At 37.3% G+C, this 12,144-nt stretch overlaps 1 pseudogene; it reads left to right on the top strand.

Moving 5' to 3' along the window:
- The first annotated feature begins 545 nt into the window (after window positions 1-545).
- LOC123818707 lies at window positions 546-10,967 on the top strand (annotated as a pseudogene).
- The last annotated feature ends 1,177 nt before the right edge of the window (window positions 10,968-12,144 follow it).

Raw genomic sequence — 12,144 nt, 5'->3', positions numbered from 1 at the left:
ACTTAGTTGTCTTTAACTTCATTTGAAACAATTTTGTTAGATTGCATTGTCTCATGCAATGCAGTGTTCATTTAGAAAAAAAATCAAAATTGATGAATTTTTGTGTGGCCATTTTAATATTGAAGATGGAAGAAAATAAGCAACATTTTCAACTTATTATGCTTTATTATTTCAAGAAAGGTAAAATCACAACTGAAACACACACAAAAAAGATTTGTGCAGTATATGGAAAAGATGCTGTGACAGATCGAATGTGTCAAAATGGTTTGTGAAGTTTTGTGCTGGAGATTTCTTGTTGGATGATGCTCCGTGGTTGGGTAGACCAGTTGAGGCTGACAGCAATCACATTGAGACATTATTTGAGAATAATAAATGTTATATACCATGCAGAAGGTAGCCAATATACTCAAAATATCCAAAGCAATACAGGTATTGTTGAAAACGGAAAATGTGTCTTTTATTTTATGGGAAAAAAAAAACAGAAATATTGGCCGACTCAAAAGATGAGAGAAAAATTCACATTAATGGGTGGGGGCTGAAGGCAGATGCCTATGTACTATGAGAAGATGATGGAGCCTGGAACTTCAATCTTGGCAAAGAATTGGAATGAAACAGGTCTCGCACTCACTGAAGACCAGAAGTAAATGCACTTTGCTAAAGTCTGGGACCATTCCTGTTTGTTCACAATGGAGCAAAGCAAAAGGAAAGCAACTATGTCCTCAGACTTAAGTCCATAATTCATGATTTACTTTTAAAAAGAGAAGAAAATAAAACTAATTTTATGTCCCAAAGCCTTGTGTGTGTCTGCACTATTAAGATTACTATGCAGCCCCCTTGAAAGTATCCACAAGCAATATGGTCTTGTTACAGAACAGACAAGGGGGGGGGGGAGGGCTGGGACGATATACTATTATTTAAAAGGCCCCCCCATCCATCATGTCCACCGCCCTAGGAAAGACGTCTCTCAATGCCAGAGATTCGTGAAAAGGAAAGGAAATGTTTATTTAATGCTATACTAACTTAAAGTAGTGACCTAATGTCTTTATCAAAAATCCTAAAGTCCCTAAAAACACCCACAAACACACAGTCCTTCCTTCCTTTCCCCTTTGCCCAGTCCAGAGTACCGTATCTCAGGAAAGGAAATAGAAGTCCGTGGCTCAGGCAGTCCTCTGGTTCTTCCCAGTTAATACTCCATCTCGACTGGGAGACCTCCCTGGGTTCCCGGAACCCTCGGCTGAGTCGCCAGGATCTCTGCTAAAACCAGGTGGTGGTTCCCCCTTCTAAAGCTGTGGGGGTCCCCACTGTGGCACAGGCACGTGGTCCTCTCTCCCAGGGCCATGGGAGTCCCCACTCTGCCAGGCCACGTGGTTCTCTCTCTCAGAGCTGCGGGAGTCTCCACTTTGTCAAGGCCACGTGGTTCCCTCTCTCAGGGATGCGGGAGTCTTCACTCTGCTAAAGCTGTGTGGTTTTCTCTCCAATGGCTGTGATCCTCTCTGCACCTCCACAGCCACATGGTTCTCTCCCTCTCAGGGCTGCACATGGCTCTCCTTCCTAAAGCAGCATGGTTCTCCCTCTCAATGGCCGCCAGGCCTGTGTTTTAAATCCCCGCAGCCAATCTTCCTCTGCAGCCTCATTTCTGACTCCTCCCACACTCAGCTTCACATGCCAGAACTTGTATCCTTCCAGCTTTACTGGGCTGCCATCATGAGTCTGGGCAGGCGTGGCCCCATGTCCAGGAGTCAATCATCTCCAAGCTCCCACGCAGGTGCAGGCACTGTAACTCAGGGGACCTGCCCCCCAGTTATGTCTTGGTGGGAAAGTTACTTCCATTTCCCTGGCTCAGAGATGATCACAGCTATTTAACATATCCATGCAACCAGCCAAAGGCTATAGATATGTTAAATGACCACACCAGAGCTTAGCTGCAAGGCTGTTGCTATGCAAAACAGCTCTCAATGGCCCTGCTCCATTTGTCCCTTCCCCCAACCCATACCCTGGATGGGGGGGGATGGAGACATCTTAAAATCTCCTGGACACCTTAAGTTCTGGACCCCATTTCAAATGCCTATTTGGGGTCCCCCCTCTTGGCTGCACCCTGTAACAGTCTCTGAATGGTGATCCATCCATACAAAGGAGCTGACATGTAAGAAAACTATAAAAATGCTTGATAAAATGAGTGAGTGTAGAAAAAGAAAAACTCATATGAAATGTGAACCCTGAGAACAAAATTACAGTGGACAAAAAGGAACTCAAACCCATGGCAAAAAGCAAATAAATCTATAACAAACAGATGACCTGAAAATAACAGAGTGCTTAGAAAATATTAAAGCATGTGTACTTTTAATGCTCAGAGTGACTATGAATAAAATAACATCCATAAAACAAGGTCAGAAGACAAGAAAAAACAAAATAAAAACTATGGAAGTGGAAAAATGCAATTATGGAAATGAAAATAAAAGAAAAATTTAAATAGTAGTCTGGGAACAAGGAAAGACTGTATAGTTAGAATTGAAATAGTCATTCAAAACATTGTGAAATTAAAAAAACATAAAAGATAGTATGAGTAATTCTGAGTTATATTTAGTGGAAGTTTCAGTAAAATGAAATAATTGGGAAAGAATTAAAATTCACATAGGTAATAGTTAAAATTTTCTCTAATTGACAAAAAAATATACATTAGTAAAAAGTGAATCCCCTGCTGAATAACACAAATGTAAGGGCAAAAAAAATAATAGCTAGAAAAAATAATTTATAAATTAAAATTTCAAGGAAAATGGCAAGTATTAAAAACTACTAGAATTAAAAATCTACAGTCTGGTGTAGAAGTTTTTAGAAGAAAAAATAGATACAATGTCACTATAGTGAAAGAATATAAATCCCAGTCTTTGCCCCTAGATCTAGCTGAACTAATATTTTACTGAGGAAAAAAATTTTACAGTTTATTATTTCAGACATTTTCTCAAAATTTACAGTGATATACTGAACAATAAAAAAATGAACATTTTAAAAACTAAGCAGCAAAAAATAATGGTGAGCAAAAGCAAAAATAAATATTTATAAATAAAAATGCCATTTTTGTTTCTTTTAAAATAAAGTAGAAATAGAACTTTACAAAAAAACAGCTGATTGTGAGAGGGTGGTTTGAGTAATTTTATAATATGCTAACCTCTTTAATGTGGATGGGTTAGAAAAAATATAAAGTACAATGAGCATGTTAAAAATGTAAGGAAAATTACTAAAAGAATATACATAAAACATTACAGATTTCCAGCACAGTAAAAATAAAAGCAGAAAAAAATTAATTTTTAATCTAACAGGAGGCAGAAAAAAGAATAAGAAGAAGTTCTTAATTGTGTTTTGCTTTCTTTTGGCAAAAACTGTGCATTTTTATCAAGTAGTTAAGGGTATCACTATGGAAGAATTACTGAAGAAATTTCTAATAGTATAACAATTATTATAGAAATTAAAAACACACTTATAAACTAAAATGAACATATAAAACCAGTAATTTATTAGAGAAAAACAGTGTACTAACTTTAAGTTTCAAATAATATTTGGAGGAAAAATGCAATCTGGAATTAACTGTAATATATGTGGGAAAATGCTATAAGTTATAGTTCACCACAAGCTAAATAATCATTCATAAAATGTTTAAAAGAACTTTTTGATGAGCTCTGTAAAATATAAATTAAGTAACAAAAGATTCATAACATTTATTCACTTCTTAAAATGATTCAGGAGCTAGACCAAACATTTCATATATTATAATTAGCTCATTCAGTCCTAACAAAAACTCCATGACACTTGTGATATTATAATTATTACTCCTATTTTGCAGAGGAAAAAACCCAAGTCATAGTGTTTAAAAGGAACCTAATCAAGGTACATAAGCATTAGATGAAGAAACCAAGAATCAGACTTAGGTAGATTGGTTCCAAAGTGTTCAACCTAAACCACATGGCTCTACTGCCATATTATTGCTCTCCCTCATTAATTATCAGGTTCCAGCATCTTCACTCTTAACTACTACTATGCAATCTTTCCTTGTATAATATCATCCTGCTTTACTAGAAATATAATGTGCTAATTGAGTGGATTGTGGTAGATTAAAATGTTCATTTTTTGTCTGCTCTTTCCACAAAAGGTGAAATCTGTAGCCTTTCCTGTGAAATCTTATATGGTCCAGAGGCTTGCTTTGACCAATAAAATGTGCCCTTTTTGAAATGCCAAGACACTCATTGTGCTAGGAAGCACAGTTTAGCCTCCTTGAAGATGAGAAATCATGCAAAGAGAGACATTACATGGACAAAGAACATCCAGCCATCCAGCAAAAGAGCCCTGGACACATAAATGAGGTCATCTAGGACCATCTGGCCCCAGATCATTGTAACTGCATGGTTACTATGAGCAAGATCTACAAAAGAACTTCCCAGCTGAGTCCAGCTTAACAAACTGTGAACTGATAGAAATATGAATAATCAAATGGTGGTGGTTTAGAGCTACTAAGTTTTAGAATGGCCTGTAATGCAGAAAACTCATCCTGAAATTTTCATGAAGCCTTCTATGATTTTGTTAATCAGACACATCTTGAGTATAGAGTCTATTTCTGAAATTCCCAATTGCAACATATCTTTGACAAGATATATCTAAAAGATGATAATTATAATGACATATTCATATACATATGAAGATAAAAAGATAATAGCTCCTCTAAACTATTAGCATAGATTCAGAAACTTCTGAAAGCATGATCCAAGACTATGCCTCCAGAAATAAATGTTTTATTCCGCCCAGCTGGGCGATTGTATCTAGCTGTCAGAATTCTTCAATATGATACTCTGACTGGTAGATTGTGGTTAAAAATGAGAGGAATGAGCCTGAACACTAACTCAATGATATGATATACAGAATGTATAATTGGAAAGAAATGCCAGAGATTGGTTAAATGAATTAAAGTGGACAGAACTATCTTCAATTTTTTCTTTTATAGTGAAGTGCACTTATCCAGTGAGGAGACCTGCAAGCTCTGCTTGAAATGGAGCCTCGCCGCCCCAAGCAACTCCAGGTCAGTGTATTCTATTGCCTTTGTGTGTCATTCAATGGAAATAAAGCAAGTTGAGGGGCATGACATTTCTTGTGAATCCTCCTGAATTCTAAATGTATCACCATCCGATGTTGAATCAATCATGGTGCCATAGGCAGACTGGGGGAAGAAGTGAAGTTGACACAAAGATTTCTATTCAATATAACAAAAGATTAATGAGGTAAGAGACACAATGGGAAAAAAAGAACTGATAAGACTTTAACCACTGGTGGCCAATCCATTTGATGGTGAAAATTTTGCCATGGAAATTATAAGATGTAAGTTCTACTATAGTTAAATAGGAAAAAAAAAAAGAGTCAAACAGTGAAAATGACTCCCCCACAAAAAATGAAGTGACTACAGCTGACTGCATTGACAATGATGAAACCAGTAACTTGAGATTTAACACTAAATAAATTAAGATCAGCATTTTAAAAATGTGATTCATATTAATGTTTTAATACTCTTTTGATAATTAACATCGACTACTTTGATGCTTAGATATTGCAGAATAAAGAGGTCTATTTGGGATGATTATCTACCTAAAATCAATTGTGATTTTGTCACCCAACCCATTAATGACAAAATACAGCCGTTCTCTCCTCCTCACGGTAGTAAAAGCTGGAGTCAGGTGAGTGTTCACAAAAAAAATGAGAATTGTCCTGTTTCCAGTTTCACGTTAGAATTAAAACATGCCTGTTAAACAACAAAATACTAAGAGTGGTAACCCCCTTAATTTATAATATGGTAATTAAAATTGAATGTACCCTAATTACATGCTTATTCCTTAAGTAATGCTGAGTATAATAATTCAGAGAAATGCCAGTCTTTCTTGTTCAAGAAACAAAAGAGGATTATAATACAACAGTGGATTAACTTCCTCACTTACCTTCCATGAGTTTGCAAGTATGTAAAATGTTCGGGCAATTAAAGAAAAGGCAAAGGTGAAAAAAAAAGGAAACCGAGCTTAAGGGTAATGGATGGAAAAAAGATTAAGTCAGCTGGAGTCATTCTACTATATATTTTAAAAGGGGATGAAATTAAAATAGAAAAAAATAGACCGGTTACCACAAACCATCTATTTTACAAGTCATCTCCTTCAAAGAATCGTGTCACATTTGATTTATCCTCACTGAGATGAATTTAAAGTAGATAAAATGAAAGAATTAAATAGGAGAGCTAAAACATGGTGCAATATTTATCTCATCTACGAAATATGGTTTAGACTAGGGACTTGTAAATGTGTCTCCCTCCATGATCTGTAAGACTGGGTGAGTTTTTCTTGTTGGACTTGCTGGAGATAGGCCTGTAACACACCAGCATTCCTGCCTATGAGAGAGAAAAGATACTACAGGGACTTCAGTGGGACTGGGGACTTATGGAGATGCTTCTTGTAAGACATTCAATGAATGAAATTATTCATGAATGAAATAAAATTTCACATCAAAATATCAGAAGCTAAAGTATATTTACCTAAATCCATGTTTATAAAGGATGTAACATAAATGGCAAACAATACAGTTACTTTCTTCAGGTCAAATTTTAACCAAGTCTGTCCTCATTCAAAATAAACTAGATATGCAGAGTGAAACTTCCTAGGTCTATTTTGCATTGAGTATTAGGCATCAGAATTTCCAAGGGGCAGCAGAAAGTTTCTGCTTTGACTAAAAAAAATGGTAGAAGTGGAGTAATAATATCAATGCACCCTATAACAATTTGAGTTTGACTAATGAGAAAGGTAAGAGGGTCACTGAGATTTATGGAAAATTAACAAAGGAATGAATAATGCAGTGCAGTTGGTAGCAGTGTCTGATATAAATTATCCAAAAGATGCAACAGGCTAATGGAGATTGGTGTAATGCAATTGATTGGATTAGAACCTTGTTTTCATACTTACAGTGGAAGAAAATCAAACTCCTGTTTGCCTTTATGTGGGTTGAACTTCAATATATGTTTACCACATTGTCTAAAGTATTAAAGTTCTACCAAGTACTAAGACTTTTATGGGAATAATATCAGTGAAGAACAAGCTGAATCACTGTCGTGTGGGCATTATATTAATTGATGCAGACACCAGCCCGCAGTGTCCACGTCATTATGGATGAAATGAGACATTCACATGGAATACTGAGTCCAGTGGAGGAAAAGGGACAGCATGGCTTTTCTTTCAAGGGGAGCAAAAGCCGAGGCCTCTGTCAGGACAGACCTTTATTTCTATCTCGGGGTACATTACATGAAGGTCCTCATTTTCTATGCCCAGGTTCACTTTAGGTGGTTACCTTTTACAGAAAACAAAGGAGCCAATGCCACTAATCACATCACAGAAGAGGGATATTTGCAAATGAAAAGGCAAAAGTGGTTGAACTGGTTACACTCATCCTTGGAAGGTTTAGCTGGATTTTAGGAAGTTACTTTACATTAAATGTCCTCAATTCAGAGTGAGGGAGTTTTAGCAAAAAGCAAGACTCATAGCAGCCTAGGTACATTGCAGGCCTGATTCCCCATGGGAGAACCTATCCATAGGCGTGGGTCCTGTGCATCTCCCAGTGGGAGTTTGGCCCATGCTACACAGAACGGTCTCCTACATTAATAACAGAATGGGAAAAGGAACAAAAAAAATTTACAACAAAAGTTACCTGTAAGTCTTATGAAAATGGATGATAAATTTTGAAAATTCAAAATTGGCTTACTTCATGATATTTTGGGAGTCATTTGCCTGATGTCTCAGAGATCTTCCCAAAACTAGAACTAAATTATTATTTCTGAAAATTTTGAATATGAATAAGTCAACATTTAGTGAATATATTTTATTCTGGATAATGCACCTTCCTAACTTTTAAAATCATTATTGTCTACTTAAAACAGGCAGAGTAAAAGAAGAACTAAGTGATTAGGCAAAAGACAATTCAAATGGACACCTGAACAAAGCTCTTAATGTGGGATATGACAAAATGCTATGGCGCAGGACTTGTCCTGGGCCACTGGGACCATAATATCCAAACGGACATAGGATATGAGACATTTTACCAACTCAGGTCTACACTCATTGGACTTGGTAAGAGAAGTCAGACCGTGCCTTCATTACAGGGTAGTTACAGGTTAATAGGATTAGGTACCTAAAAGATACCAAATGTCACTGCTATCTATGCAATGCTCTTTTCAGTAGAAACTATTCACTTGGTATTGGGATCTAGTAGAGATAGCATGCAACACTGAAGACATATAGAATACAATAATGAATTTGCTCTCTTAAGTATCTTCCAAGAGATTTGTGGGTGGGAAAAGGTTAGAGAAATTTGGGTAAAGTGCATCAGCAGACAAAAATATAAACTCTGAGCCTGTAATGGATACAATCGAGGCTCTAATGAGGAGGCTCCCCAAGAGAGTTTATTTGTCAAGTAAAAATAGTGTGTGTGTGTCCAATGTACATAAATGCATATATATACACAGATGTACATTCTGTGTACTATAGGTATTGTCCCAGGAGAATCATCACATGATTATCATTTGCATGACAATCAACCAACCTAAGGACTTTTTCCTCACATATCCATGGCTGAATGGCATGACCATATGACCCTCTATTTGAGAAAATAATGCAAGCAGCATGATGCACTTATGGCAACTCTCAGTACAGTGTGACTTTCAGGGATTCAGCTGGTGAAGGAAAAACTCTTGGAAAAAATAGGAAAGGACAAATATGTACAGTAGTCTTAATTACTTGCAATAGTACATTTAGCTTTTGAACAAGAACTAGAAGCTTATTCTAAGGGGATCCATGTGGATTTCTCCAAATTGTTACACAGTGGTGATAGTCTACCTATGTGCTTAGTTAATTGGGTCATACACAATTGGAAAATTAAAAATACCCTCACATGGAGATCTATAATTTGGGAAGGACTGCTAGAATTCCAAAGAATGAGTAAAAGATAGTATATGTTGGATGGTCCTAAGAAACCTAACAGAAAATTTTGAAGAGACCAGAATAGAATATTTAAGAATGCATTTGAGGCTACCTAGGTGGGGCCTGGTGGACCCAGCTAGGTGGGTTCTGGTGGCTACATGAAGAGAAAGATGGATACTGAGATGCTAAGGACTTTGAGGATTTTCCATAAAAAGCGATAGAGAACAGAGCACACACTGAGGAAATACAAAAATCTGTTGGTAAAAGCAGAGACTGAGCATAGTGCTCTGTATATTAAGCTGAAGTATGCGTGCTTACATTCATGTGGATGTAGAGGTCAAACAGAGACAGTGAACTGAGGCCAACTGTGAAAAGCTGAAAAGGCAGATTCAGATGATCTGAGAGATGCTCGAATGTGACACTGGAAGCATTCAACTAAGCAAGGAGCAAAAATCAAGTCCAGCTTTTCTCAGCAGAGGCCAACCATCCATTGGCTATGCTGGACACAAAAAGACTTTCAACTATTGGTGAATCTGGTTCTGTTTTATCGGGTATAAGCTTTGACAAGATCGATGAATTGCTGGATTGGGATTCTTCTTTGGTAAAGACTTTCAAACTAAAGAAGAGAGAAAAGAGGCACTCCACTACCAACAGGTCATTGATAGTCTCTCAGAACCTGTAATAAAGCTCATTCCACTGGTTCCAGGGTAGACCAGGGTTCACTATATGAGTCCATACTTGCAAAAACTACAGTAACTCTTCCCAATGATGGCAGACCCATTGAAATTGCATCCACTTTTGAAACCATGCCATAATGGACAACAAGCTAAAACAAAATGAGTACTTTATAGCTTTGGAATAGTGACTCCACCTTGAGTAGCAGGCAGCTGGAGCCATGAACTGAGACAGACCGCCCAGCACTCCACAGAGTAATGAAGAGATGCATCTGTGTGACTTTGTCTCTAAGACTGTTCTGAAACCTGAATCTTGTGTTCCATGTGGAAAGTGAATAAAGTTTGGCAAGCTGTTTCTGAAATATTGAGACTGTTGTGTGGTCTCTCAGCCACACTATCAGGGCCACTGTCCCCTGCCCAGCATTTCCACCCTGATAGGAACAAGTGTTAAGATTGGAAAGGAATGTTGGCAGATAATGTGTCCAGACTTCTCAAGTAATCCTCTCTATTTTTAACCACTGAACAAATGAGAGTGAGTGGAGAGGGTTGACCAACACAGGTCTGTATCAGATATTAGGATTTGACCAGACAGTGAAAGCTCTGAAAGAGGAATTTCAAAGAGTGAAAACTATACCCTTCCTCAGCAAAGTGGATGATGTCCATGCTATCTGTGGCCTCCTGAAAGACTTCCTTTGAAACCTCAAACAACCCCTTCTGAACTTTTGGCTAAACAAAATCTTTAAGGAAGCCACGGAAATCACAGATGAGGACAAGAGAATAGCTGCCATTCCAGGCAGTTGGTGAACTGCCCCAAGACAACAAAGCCATCTTAGCTTTCCTTATGAGTCACTTGCAGGAGTGGCTCAGAGCCCAAACATTAAAAATGGATGTTGCCAATCTAGTTAAAGTCTTTGTCCATACAACAGTTGACCATGCTGTGCCCCATCCAGATCCAATGGCAATGTTACAGGACATCAAGCATCAATACAAGATGGTAGAATGCTTGATTTCACTGACCCTGGAATACTGGAATCAGTTCACAATGGTGGAGCAAGAAAACACTGACCTCATGAATGTCACTCAAAAGCCTTTTGAACACCACAGACACCAGATTTTTAGTTGAGTTTGTTGGAGCCTGTGACCACTCCTGAGCATCAGCTTCTTTGAGACTCCTTCACCCAGCCCCCTGACACAGAGAGCCTGTTTCACCCTCACCAGGGACATCCCCAGATTTCAGAGCAAAGGTAAGTCTACCACCAACCTAAGATGACAAGGCAACGTTTTTGTTTCTCCAGTGCTCAAGTGAAGTCATTTACTAACTGCAAGAAAAGGCATACCTATACTCCCTGTTCTGCAGCCTCTTGTACTCATTACTACTCTTAGCACTCTTGAAGCTTTAAATCAAGTTTAACTGTGCATGGGGTATATATATTTTTTTCCAAGAAAAAGACAATATTTGAAATAGCCATCCAAATATAAAAGATGAGTCCCATGCAGTTTACCAGACAATGCAATTAGTCTGAATAAATATATATTTCTTTGTTCTCTGCTGAGGTATTGATAGTTGCCTATGAGTTTTCAGAATGACAAGAGAAAAAGATCTTTTTTTAACCTTTCATGCAATTGATTTGAAAGGAACAGAGTCCAGCTGACAGTTATCAGGTGGATCATAGTGAACTATTATTTATAGCTTCTAGAGAATTTCTAAGGTTCTAGATAGGCCCTTACATTCTCTATTTTTTATTGTAAATGTTATTATTAAGGCAATGGTCAATAATATTACAAAAAGATAGAAACAATGTGAATTATTTAAATTTAAAGTATGCATATATATTTTCTCAACTCAAGGGACCTACTTTGCAATGACTATGATATCCTGATCAGCTAAAAGGCCATATTACTTGGACATATTTCATTTATTCTCATCCTCAGAGTAGTGTTTTGATAAAGAATTTAAAAAGTAAATTGAATATTTTCTTAAAAAAAAAACAAATAATAAAGAGTTTATCTGCATAATCAGGTGACTGGACTTAACATTTCAATTATTTATTTATTTTGTGTTGTCATTCGAGTACAGTTGTCTCCATTTTCTCCCCACCACTCTTCCCTACCCCACTTACCCCCACCTCCCACCCTCAATGCTACTTCCCTTTGGTTTTGTCCATGGGTCCTTTATACATGCTCTTTGACAACGCTTTCCTCTAATAAGGAAAATATAAAATGGGATCATTTGGAGTGCAGAAATGAGAATGCATGTGTAGGAAATGATGCTACACTACAACCATCTCTCTTTTCCACTTCACAAAGTGTTTTGTTTCTGTTCTACTGTAGCATCTCATGGAGTCAAGAGCTTGCTTCAGTTTGTTGGCTCCTACTGAGAGAAACAATTGGCATATGACATTTTCTCTGAGACTTTAAGCCTTGCTGTACTTATTCCAAAAGAATTCTCTGATTGGCTAGGCCTTAAATTGTTCTGACTATGT

This window comes from Phyllostomus hastatus, unplaced genomic scaffold (assembly GCF_019186645.2).
Source record: "Phyllostomus hastatus isolate PE091 unplaced genomic scaffold, TTU_PhHast_1.1 phas_contig_29, whole genome shotgun sequence".
Lineage (NCBI taxonomy): Eukaryota > Metazoa > Chordata > Mammalia > Chiroptera > Phyllostomidae > Phyllostomus > Phyllostomus hastatus.
This window is presented reverse-complemented; position numbering and strand designations above follow the sequence as displayed.